Source organism: Jaculus jaculus, chromosome 3, assembly GCF_020740685.1.
Source record: "Jaculus jaculus isolate mJacJac1 chromosome 3, mJacJac1.mat.Y.cur, whole genome shotgun sequence".
Classification (NCBI taxonomy): Eukaryota; Metazoa; Chordata; class Mammalia; order Rodentia; family Dipodidae; genus Jaculus; species Jaculus jaculus.
Genome location: NC_059104.1, coordinates 4,767,743 through 4,779,475, shown reverse-complemented (window position 1 = coordinate 4,779,475; position 11,733 = coordinate 4,767,743). Strand labels below are relative to the sequence as shown.

The following is an 11,733-nucleotide window of genomic DNA, read 5'->3' as shown; positions in this document are numbered from 1 at the left end:
GACGCTTCTCTGAGTCGGGGCTTAAAGTATCGCTGGGCATATAAATTGTACAACAACAACAAAAAAAAAACTTTTAAAAAGAAAGAGTTCTAGATCCTTTCCCATAGATAACGAAGCTTTGGAACTTACGGCTTACTCCATCAGTGTGTTGGGCAATCCCATCCACTGAGGCTACAGGCTTGTGTAGATGAGCATGGTTTGTGGAACTGTATTGTGCATGAGAATTGCTGTGATCTTGCTAGTCAGAAGTTTCCCATTTGTGGGCTAGAGTGATGGCTCAGCAGTTTAGGTGCTTGCCTGCAAAGCCACAGGACCCAGATTTGATTCCCCTGACCCTCGAGAGCCAGATGCACAAGGTGGCACTTGTGTCTGGAGTTTGTTTGCTGTTGCTGAAGGCCCTGGTGCGCCCATTCTCCCTCCCTCCCTCTCCCTCTCTCTCCCTCCTTCAAATAAAAAAAAAAAAAGAAAAAAAAAAAAACATTAAGATTCCCATTCACAAGGCCTGCAGTTGGCCTGAGGTTTCTATGAAGAAGTCAGGAGACCTCAGTGCAGCTGGTCCAGGCCCACAGGAGACCGCAGGGTGGGACTTTCCTGGGAAAGTTGCCCTTGCTTAGTTGCCAGGATGATAACTCTCAGATAAGACTCGACACCGTGGTGTGTTTGGACCCAGGCAAAAAGGCGCCATGGTGCAAATCCTGTTCTCCAAGAAGAAATATCTGTGGCTGGAGCTGATGGTCCAACATTAGCCAAAAGTTCTCCCTGCCCACAGGTCTGGTTCAATGACTTCACATCTCTAAAGAAAACTTGATGGAGCAGGCAGTTTGTGTCTGGTGCTGAAAATCTGGCCCAAAGCCTATGGCTGGGGAGGTCACAGGCCCTGGGGGAAGGGAGATCTACTCCTGATGTTTTGCTAAATGGACATGTAGTCAAACAACCTTCTAAAAATTTTCTTTTATACCTGCACACTCATGCTTCTCTCGGCCTTGGTGGGAAAGGTTACTTTCTGTAGTGCGCAAGGGTTAAAGCCGAGATTCGTCAATGGTCAAAGTGCTGAGACTGTCCAGGGCCAGTTCTAAGCGGGGTGCCTACATCACTCCCTCCTATGCGCAGGGAGCACTGCGGGAGAAGAGGTAGAAAAAATGTGAGACCCGGAGGAGGAGGACGGGAGGAGCGTTGTGCAATGCTGACTTCCGGATTTGACATTTCCTTTGCATTCATGAACTCAGCTATATACTACTGTGGTGCCCTGCACAAGACCTGGCGGGGTGTGGGGCGGGGGAGAGGGAGAGAGAGGAATATGAAGGTAGGAGGAGACTAGTTGGAAAGAAGAATCGGGCCATCTGGAGTAGAACAGTGATAAGACAGGGAAAGAGAGTAAATATGTGCACAACACACTGTAAGAAATTAAATTTTAAAAACGCAGCATAGCCACAAGACAATTCTCACTCCTGACCACGCGGTGGCAGCAGTGAGACGAAGCCAGGGGTGCGGCGGGGCTGCCCAGGAATCGGGGTCAGGATATGCGGTTAAATGGGAGTTTATTGGGGAAGTCACTTTCTTGTGTAAGGAACTCGGTTCTTCCTAGCTCCCCTTCCTCAGCACCAGCAACAAGAACTAACTCCCTAACTAATAGTACTTCTGCTGAAACTATATTCCGTTAACCCAGAATATAAAAGATGGATTTCCAAAGGACTGATAGAATGGAGTTATATGTTATATTCATGTAATTATGCCCTGGGACTGAAGAGACGGCTTAGCGGTTAAGGTGCTGGTGTGCGAAGCCTAAGGACCCATGTTCAACTTTCCAGGTCCCACATAAGCCAGACGCAAAGTGATGCAAGCGCAAGGTCACACGTGCGCACAAGACTGCACGTGTCTGCAGTCCCGGCCGCCAGTGTTCTCTCTCTCACTCTTACTCTCTCGCTCTCTCAAACAACACCAACAACAAATAATGCCCCGACTGCAAGACAAGTACCGGCTTGGAAGTATGCAGGACTGTTCTGCATATTTGTGGTTCAAAGCCATTCTGTCGATGCAGCCACAACCTGATAGTGGACACTGAATGCCCAACAAGGACGAGGGAAACCTATGTGAGGCAGTGTCCAAACCAGGGAAGAGACGCTGCAGTAAATTGAAGAGAGCCCGTCCCCCGTGCGCCCGTGTGAACGCCCACCCTCATGAAGACATCCGGGCTGGTGCTTGTCATCTCCTTGTGCTGTGACAAATCACCGTCTTAACACACTGCTGCCGGGCTGGAGAGATGGCTTGGAGGTTAAGGCGCAAGGTTTTCCATATGTTTCTACTATGTACAATGTCAGTAAGAGGTCAGTTCTCTTGTTTACTGAATTAAGAATGAGAACTACCATGCTGTCTTCAGAAGGACACATAATTCAGCATCAGTCTATTCTGCTATCTCCTATATAAGACACGTGTAGTTGCTTTTTAGAATGTAGTATATTTATTGCTTCAAAAGCAAACCACACTTCAGGAAAAGGGCAGTTTTGGGCACACATGTATGATAATGTATGTATATGCATATTAGCTATTTATTTACATGCTTGCTCCCTGCCTCATCTCTTCTTTCCAGTAACGTTTTCAAGAGCCTTTTAATAACTTATCCACTATTTAAAAATTCATCACTTTAATTATAGAGAGCCTCCTTTTTGAAAACTCACAGATGTTTAGGAAATTTTTATAGCTTCTCATGCCATGAAAATCATCTGTACAATGTATTTTTTGTACGTTAACTGGAACATCTTCTACTTCAAGCTGCTATTGACTGTTTAACTTTTGACCTGTTTCTATTTCCTCCTGACATTCTCTTGTGACTAAAACCGGTTTGGGAGCCTCAGTAAATAAATTCTTCCTGTCCCTCATAGTGTGAATAATTTGGAATCATGAGGAATTCTAAAAAGACAGTATACAAACTCTTACTCTCGATTCGGAAAGAAAACTGACATCTAGGGACAGCGTATACATTTCACAACAGTAAAAATATATTGAAAAGCTGCTGGGTGTGGTGGCACACACCTTTAGTCCCAGAACTAGGGAGGCAGAGGCAGGAGGAATGCCATGAGTTCAAGGCCGGCCAGATACTACATAGTGAATTCCTGGTCAGCATGGGCTAGAGTGAGACCCTACCTTGAAAAAAACACCAATAAATGAGGAGGAAGAAGAGGAGGAGGAGGGGGAGGAGGAGGAGGAGGGAGAAGAAAAAGAAACCAAGAACCATATATGATTTGGTTACAACACACCTGGTATACATTACTGATGTCATGCATCTTAATTTCTGTCCCTACACAAAAGAAATATCATGAACTTTATTTATTGTTTCATTTTACTTTGCTATGTTATATTACAAGTGCAGTTATCTGGTTTTTCTTATTTTTATTTCGTTATTTGAAAGTGACAGACAGAGAAAGAGGCAAACAGAGAGAGAATGGGTGCACCAGGGCCTCTAGCCACTGGAAATGAACTCCAGACGCATGTGCCCCCTTGTGCATCTGGCTAACCTGGGTCCTGGGGAATCAAGCCTCGAGCCGGGGTCCTTAGGCTTCACAGGCAAGCGCTTAACCACTAGGCCATCCCTCCAGCCCAGTTACTTGTTTTAAGATAAGAGGACTGGGTATGCACATGTGTGCATGCATCTGTGTCCCATTCTCACAGCACTGTATTCTCTTTCTCCAGTAGATGGGGCTAGTCTCCATTCCTGCATTGGACCAACGGCAGAGAGAAGCTTGGGCAGCCCTGAGCCACCTCAGGCTCTACTCAATGTCAGCATAACTACCGATGAACCAGGTCCTCAGGATGCCCGAAAAGGTGAAGACGCAATGGCTGAGTCTCATAAATGGTATGAGGTGTCATTGTTTTATTCACATGCTGATGGCTCCTGAGTTTTCCCTGTTGCAAAAAAAGAATACTGCAATAAACATCCTCCCTTGTGCATCTTTCAACTCACAGGAAATTTCACCTCAAACAGTGAGGCTGACGAGGGAGACACATGAGAACTGTACTTCTCATCTTCACGATGTTCAGGTAAGGGAAGATGATTAAAACTCACATGTCATTTCACCTTCCCGATCCAGTATATAATGAAAACTGATACCAGCAACTGCCTCTACTGAGATCTCACTTACACGAATTAACAAAACCAAGTAAGGTTGAAATCCATTGTCTTGTTCAGTGAGTCATGAGTCTGACAACTGTTGTGACCAAGGTGGGGGATTTGTTCCTAACTGTTAACAGAATGTCTGGGAAAGCATTTTGCTGACTGTCTTCTGAAGAATAATATAATAAGAACACAACACTACATTTTTCTTTTGAAAAGAAACTCTCATGTGAAATCAGGTTCCCACACAAAAGAAGGCACTCCTTTAGTTAATTAATTCACATTGGGGGAAATGGTAACACCAATGGGAGTGTGTGTTTACTGAGGTGCCCTGGAGAAGGATGCCCTGGCATACTGTCATAGGAAGACAGCACTCAGTGAATACTTAGGCCCACTGAGGTTCACACCTGTAATCCCAGGGCTGGAGAGAAATGGACAGGGAATCCCTAGGACGCACTAGCTAGCCGGTCTAGCTGATTCGGCGAGCTCTAGGTTCACTATAAACGATACTGTCTCAAAAAAATAAAGTAGAGGCTGGCAAGGACAGAAAGATGACAACTTCTGGCCCCTGTGTGCATTAACGCATGCGCATGTGCACACACACACACACACACGCACACACACACGAGTGTGTGTGAGTGTGCGTTCATAAGCATACTTGTGTCCAGACACATATGGACACACACTGTGGTAGTTTGAATATGACAATATAAATCTTATGTCCCCATAGGCCCCGTGTCCAGGTGGAGGAGGTGTCACTGGGGGGCAGATTTGGGAGTCAAGCCCTAAGGTGTGCTTGGGGGTGGGTCTGAATTCCAGTCTTACAGGGCATGGAGAGAGCAGCTGAGCTCCGGCAGTTTGTGCTTGCTGCTTTGGGTGTTTTCTGGCTGTTCGGGGGTGTCGCTCTGTTTCGATCTGTGAAACACAGCCAGCTTTTCCTCCATTGATGGAACTTCCCCTGAATCTGAAAGCTTGAAATAAACCCTTTCTTCTCATGTACTGTGCCTGCTTGTTCACCCCAGTAATGAGGATCTGTCTGCAACACACACATACATGTGTTTACAAACATATACACGCAAGAAACGTGCCAAGAATACAGTCATGTCTTCTTAATTTAGATTATTTCAACTCAGAGACATCCATTAATCCCAAGAGAATTCCACTGTGACTACAGTGGCTTGTTTGTGTCTTGCTGATTTGTTTACTTTTGCATATTTTATGGCCAAATTTGACATCAAGTCTCAATACTACCATCAGGTCTAGGATAACATTGTCTACCACTGTAGCCAGCTATCAATAGACACTGACCTTTCTTCCCCAGTCTCTGAGCAGACCCACAGCATGCATTAAAATGTTCTACAGACTCTGTGAACAGACAATTAAGTTGCTGTACCTTCCTACTGCACTACATAGTAGGTAAACATGGTCAAAAGTTAGAAGGCATATCAGTTACAGATGAGGCTTATTAGTGTAGAGTGTAGAGAAAAAGAGTCAATCCCTTTCCCAGATCTGTCTACTGAAAGCCTCGGGTTCCTTCTGTGCCGGTGACCTTCTGACAGGTCCTTTAGAAAAATATGTAAGTACTCATGATGTGTCCTTTGAACAGACACATCAGGGTCCAGGTGGGGTGGCACATATGTATAACCCCAGCACTCCGGAGGCCAAAGCAGGAGGATTATGATTTTAAGGTCATCCTGACCTACATAGTAAGCATCTGTCTCAAAAAAAAAAATGAATGAATGAATGGGGATTGAGGGTGTAGCCTAGTGGAGAGTACTTGTCCAGCATTTGGGAGGCTCTGGGTTCAATCCCGTGTCACCCCCTAAAAAACACAAATAGTCAAAAGCTCTTCAAAGTATCCGTTTTTTATACTTAGTGCATCTCTGAAGATTCTTCTGCATCAATACGCACGGAAATGACTTCGTTCACAAACATGAGCAGGCTTTATTTCTCTTGATACTTATTAGTGAATTATTTTTATTTTTTTATTTATTAATTTTTATTACTTAGTTAGAGACGGGGAAAGGGAAGGGAAGGAAAGGGAAGAGGGGGAGGGAAGGGAAGGAAAGGGAAGGGAAGGGAAGGGGAGGGGAGGGGAGGGGAGAGGAGGGAAGGGGAGGGGAGGGGAGGGAAGGGGAGGGGAGGGGAGAGAAGGGAAGGGGAGGAGAGGGGAGGGAAGGGGAGAGGAGGGGAGAGAAGGGGAGGGGAGGGAAGGGGAGAGGAGGGGAGAGAAAGGGAGGGGAGGGGAGGGGAGGGGAGAGAAGGGGAGGGGAGGGGAGGGGAGGGGAGAGGAGAGAAGGGAAGGGGAGGGGAGGGGAGAGGAGGGGAGAGAAGGGGAGGGGAGGGGAGGGGAGAGGAGAGAAGGGAAGGGGAGGGGAGGGGAGAGGAGGGGAGAGAAGGGGAGAGAAGGGAAGGGGAGGGGAGGGGAGGGAAGGGAAGGGAAGATAAAAGACAAGAAGAAGAATGACACTAGGTGTGCCAGGGTCTCTTGTCATTGGAAACACATGCCAGTTCCTGCACTAGATGCTTTACATGAGTACTGGGGAACTCAACTGTAACCATCAGGCTTTGCAAGCAAGTGTCTTTAACTGCTGAGTGATCTCTCTATCCCTATTTTTATTTTGAAACTTTAATCCCTGCATATAATGTATTTTGATCTTATCCCGCCAATTACTCTCTCTTATCTTCCACCAAACCCTTCTTTTCAATTAATCCCAAGCCTACTCTCATGACAAGTTTTGATTCATTTGTCCCACTAAATTAAAAGGTTGCTTGCAAGACCAGAGGCGGGACATTGTTTATAGGAGAATGGGTGATTTGCCAGTAGCTGGACCACTGAAGAATGTAATTCCTCCGCTCCCAGCTGCCACTAGCTATTCTGGGAGGTGTGGGATCCTAGCTACATGTTTTCATGAACCAGTGTACCCCTACTTATTTTACCAAACTTCTATTGATTAACATGTAGTACATTTTCTCCTCGTTACCCTTTTAATTGTATGCCAACCTTTCTTGTAAACATATCTTTGTGTACATGAGTGAGACTCTATTTGTGGAATAGTGTCTTAGAAAGCAAATTAGATAGTCAATGAGCAAAGATGTTTTAAATGCTGCTAGGCATTGTGATGTGATGCTAATATAGAAACAATATACCTATGCTATCAACATAAATACTCAGATCAAACAAGCATGAGAGTATATATTGTCTTATATACTCCTTGCTAGGGATGAAACAGGTAACTTTTTTTAAAAAAAATTATAGGCCACTTTTATATTTACTGTTTACATAAACATAAATGATATACCATGATACAATCTCTTCCCACCACCTTCCCTTTCCTCTCCTAAATCCTCCCTGCACTGGACCCTTTCCTCTCGAGTAGTCTCTCTTCTAGTTTGGTGTCACTTTCTGTTGTTTCCTCCCCTCCCACTAGCAGGTCTCCTGTGGGCAGTGTCAGCCACTGCACGGTGGTGAATATCGTGAATATCAAGGCCACTTTGTGTCTGGAAGGCAGAATTATTTTAAGTCTCCCTCCCCTTCCTTTGGTTCTTACATTTTTTTTCTGCCACCTCTTCCTCAATGGGTCCTGAGATCAGGAGAGTACAACATATGACGTTTTAGTCTCACGCAACATATGACTTTTTAGTAAGCTTAATATACTTTAGTTTTCTTTGACTTATTTTTTACTGTTCTTGACCATTTCCTATAGTGTTGTATTTGTTATTGATTATGAATTAAATGAATAGCACCTATTCATTTAATAAAGAAAAAGCTCTTTTCTCTACTATTTTGTAATAAATACCTTTAACACAGTGTCAATTTTAACTATAAATTTAGCAGTCTTTTTTCTTTGATATTCTGGGATTTTTTAAAATTTCTTTTATTAATGATTAAAACAGCCATTCCAAACTTTATATTATCTATATGGTCTGATTTTTTTTCACTCTAAAACATATAGCATTTCTGAAATATAGTTTGCTTTAAGCAATTAAAGTTTCACATTTCTTATTTTTTGCTCCATTTTTTTCAAACTAATAGCACTTCCTTACTCAGCAACATGGATGTGCAAATCTAGAGATTAGGCTTATGTCCAGCAAAAAAGCTTTATCATCAGTAAGACCAAGCCAAGAGCTATCTGGACACCTAAAGACACCCTACTGCCTCCACACAAAAACAGCACATCCATCTCAAATGGAATAAGAAAAATAGTTTATTCTGGAGCCAAATATGAATGGCCATAGCCTAGGAATTCATATTCAGGTTACTCCAAATACCATGTCCTAACATGGCATTCAATAGTATCAGAGCAAAAGAAAGTCATAAATCAGGGCATAGTTCAAGTACACTGGTGGGAACAGGAGGTAGGTGGGCTACAGCAAAGTGGGGACGTCTTTGCCATGGGCCTCGGATGTTGGTGACGCCCTCAGCCTTTGGGAGACTCTAGTGGATTATTTGTACATTCTAGAAGGATGTAGCTCAGAGTCACCAGGAGTCGTCCTTGTTAGTAGTCAGTCAGAGGTGGGTAATGGATGCCTATGAAGGGGGCTAGAAGTACCAAAAGACCGCCTGGCTCTGGACATGCAAGAGTCCAGCTCTCCACAATAATAAGAGGTTCTTGTTGGTCAGTGAGCCGTTGCTGGATCCTTACATAGGTGTGGATGATTTATTCTGGGAACAACAGCTTACTTTACAAAGGTGGAAAATGAAGCTTACAGTAGATGCTGTCCACATCATACCGAGACAAGAAGAAGCCATCCTATTACACTGAGTGTCTTGGGGTTGGTTTAAGGTTTTTGGATATCACCTCATTCTTTTCCTCTTATCAAAACAAAACAACCTAAACTACACCATGATTCACAGGTCAGACAGTTTACAGATATAAGTGAACTTTTTTCCCTGAATTACTTTTTGTTTCTTCATGGACATTCTATTTCTATTGCAGGTTCTGGTTACTTATTACCTTCCCACACATACACTGTGACAACACGGGAAGTTGTCCTGGCAGAGCAAACACACATAGTTTGCCTGATCTTAATGAGCCAATTTATATACAGTCACGTCAGCAATGGAAAATTTGCTTAGTCTCTAATACCCTTCCTTTCTCATTGAAAATGTTCCAACTTACCAAAAAATAATTTAGTACGGCTCAGATCTCCAGGGCTCAAAACGACCACAGGGGAGGTCTTCCAGAAATGGTGATTAGTCATAAGTGGCATTACATGGTACCTTACATCTCAGAAGATCTCTGGTCACAGTGATTACCCCACATGCTGACCCTTCCACAGGAAGCAAGCAGGAATTAGCATTTGTTTTATGAATGGAAAGCAGCCTTCAGCTGTGATTATACATGGTCAAAAGGTTAGTTGTGAGTAATCAAAGGTCTCTCTCATTACATTTTAGAAGAGTCTAGAACAAGTTTTCGTAACCTCAGCACTATTAACATTTGTGTTTGAATAATTACTTAGTGTTGGGTGGTTCTATTCATCCAGAGATGTTTAGCAGAACTCCTCCCCTTGTCCTCAGATGCCAATAGTGCTACCAGAATGTCATCAGCCGTCAGGCGTGTCCACTGGAGGGTCCAATTATCTCCAGGTGTGCTCCATTATCTAAAAGAATGGAGAGGCTTATAACACCACTGTTAGGTTATCCTTTACAAATGCAATTCATTTACAACTCACCTTCTATCCCTACTATTACAGCACATCTGTGCAGATTAATTTTTCTTCTCATACTCATACCAGGTGCTGATATATGACATTTATGCCATATATATATATGGAGAGAGAGAGAGAGAGAGAATTTCTCCTCAAAACAACACAAATACCCTGGTGACTGTGCTATAGAGGAGGATGCTGAGGCTACACTCTTACAGCTATCCTTTCAAACATTGGAACCAAATTTTGAAGTAGAAACAGGAGTAAAGATAGCTTTTTTTTTTTTTTTTTCGAGGTAGGGTCTCACTCTGGCCCAGGCTGACCTGGTATTCACTATGTAGTCTCAGGGTGGCCTCGAACTCACGGCGATCCACCTACCTCTGCCTCCTGAGTGCTGGGATTACAGGCGTGCCCCACCACACCCGGCTTAAAGATAGCTTTTTACAGGCAGTTAGTCAGGCCCAGAAGCCCAAAGAGGGAACAACGAAAGACCATTCTGCCTGCCCTGGCAAAACTAGAACTCACTTCTGATCCAGTTCCATCCCACATGGACGCAAGCTTTCTCAGAAGCATCTCCCTGCTCCCGCCTCACCTCAGCACTGCGAAGTGGGCAACTCTGGGTCAGACTCCCAGTCACAAAGCAATCACCTCCCCTTAGACACCTGAGTCTGATAACAAGGCTCACCCTAATTGGATGTCTGATCCGTGTCACCGCGTGGACAGCTTCTCCTTTGTTCCTGTGATTCCACATGAGTACCGGTGTGTAAGTATGTCTCTCCCCTTCTCAGACTCACGCAGTATTTTCTTACTTGCCTTCTCCGAATGTCTTGCTTTGGGGTGGTTTCTCCCTTTGCGACATGCATGATTTCTATTTGATCTCTGAGTCCTTCACTATTTCTTAATCCTCTCTGGTCTTTCATGTGAAGTGGGACTTTTAGTTCTAATGCTCAGCCTTCCATGTGTGTGAGTGTGAGCCTCCTCCAGAGTCCTCCTCTCCCCAACCCCCACATCTTTGTGAAGGAGATTCTCTTGGTACCCCCCTCTCCCTTTCCTGCACAGGAAGGAAGAGAATTCTCCTCTGGCTTGAGTCTTTTAACTAGCCTCCTCCCTGGATTTTAAATTTCCTTACAATAAACTTCACAATTTGCATTTTCTCCCTAAGTAAACTTAATAACTCATAATTTATCCTGTTTATAGGATATTTTTCACAATTCTTTGTTAAATTGGATAAGGACCCAAAGGTTGGAGTTCACAGGCTGTCTCTGTCTCACTCTTGCTCTAGCTCTCATTCTCTCTCATAAAAAAAAAAAGACCAGTCTCTTGGGCTTCCCTTAAAAGAAACAAAAATAAAAACCTTATCTAACCCCAGGACACACATAAGCCAGATGCATAAGGACACATGCGTCTGGAGTTCATTTGCAGTGGCTGAAGGCCCTGGCAGGCCCATTCTCTATCTACCTCTCTCCCTCCCTCTCTTAAAAACAAACAAACAAACAAAAAAAACACGTGTATCACTCTAGACAGCCATCCAGCTTGCACTGAAGCCCACTGGCTCTCTCTTCGTGCTAGATGGGGATTGCTAAGGCATCCAGCCTCACGGATTGAGTGGCTACCAGGTTCCTCAATGCTCAAGCCTGCAACCAGCCATTGTTGGACTGCCTAGCTCATATTCCATATGAAAGTACAATAAATCTCCTTTATAATATCTATTCCTTCTGATAGCTCTGTGCCTCTAGAGAACCCTAACTAATATATTTCCCAATTTTCAATATTTTCAAATTGAACACCAAAAAGTCAAGTGGATTTTTTTTTTGAAATGTTATATTTATTTTGCTGCATGTAGCTAGAGAAAGTGAATATTTGGGATTATTTGGCAATGCCAACTCTACAAATAAACACACTGAAGTTATGAATACTGCTCCATGACTTTTTTTTATTTATTTATATTTATTTGTTTATTTATTTACTTACTT

At 43.7% G+C, this 11,733-nt stretch overlaps 1 long non-coding RNA gene across 1 annotated transcript; it reads right to left on the bottom strand.

The window, feature by feature from the left end:
• Positions 1-3,528: 3,528 nt before the first annotated feature.
• On the bottom strand, positions 3,529-10,711 carry LOC123459516. Its single transcript, XR_006636309.1, has 3 exons — positions 10,446-10,711; positions 9,568-9,712; positions 3,529-3,900 (listed from the first exon to the last, which is right to left on the bottom strand). It is a non-coding gene; the product is annotated as an uncharacterized LOC123459516 (long non-coding RNA).
• Positions 10,712-11,733: the final 1,022 nt, after the last annotated feature.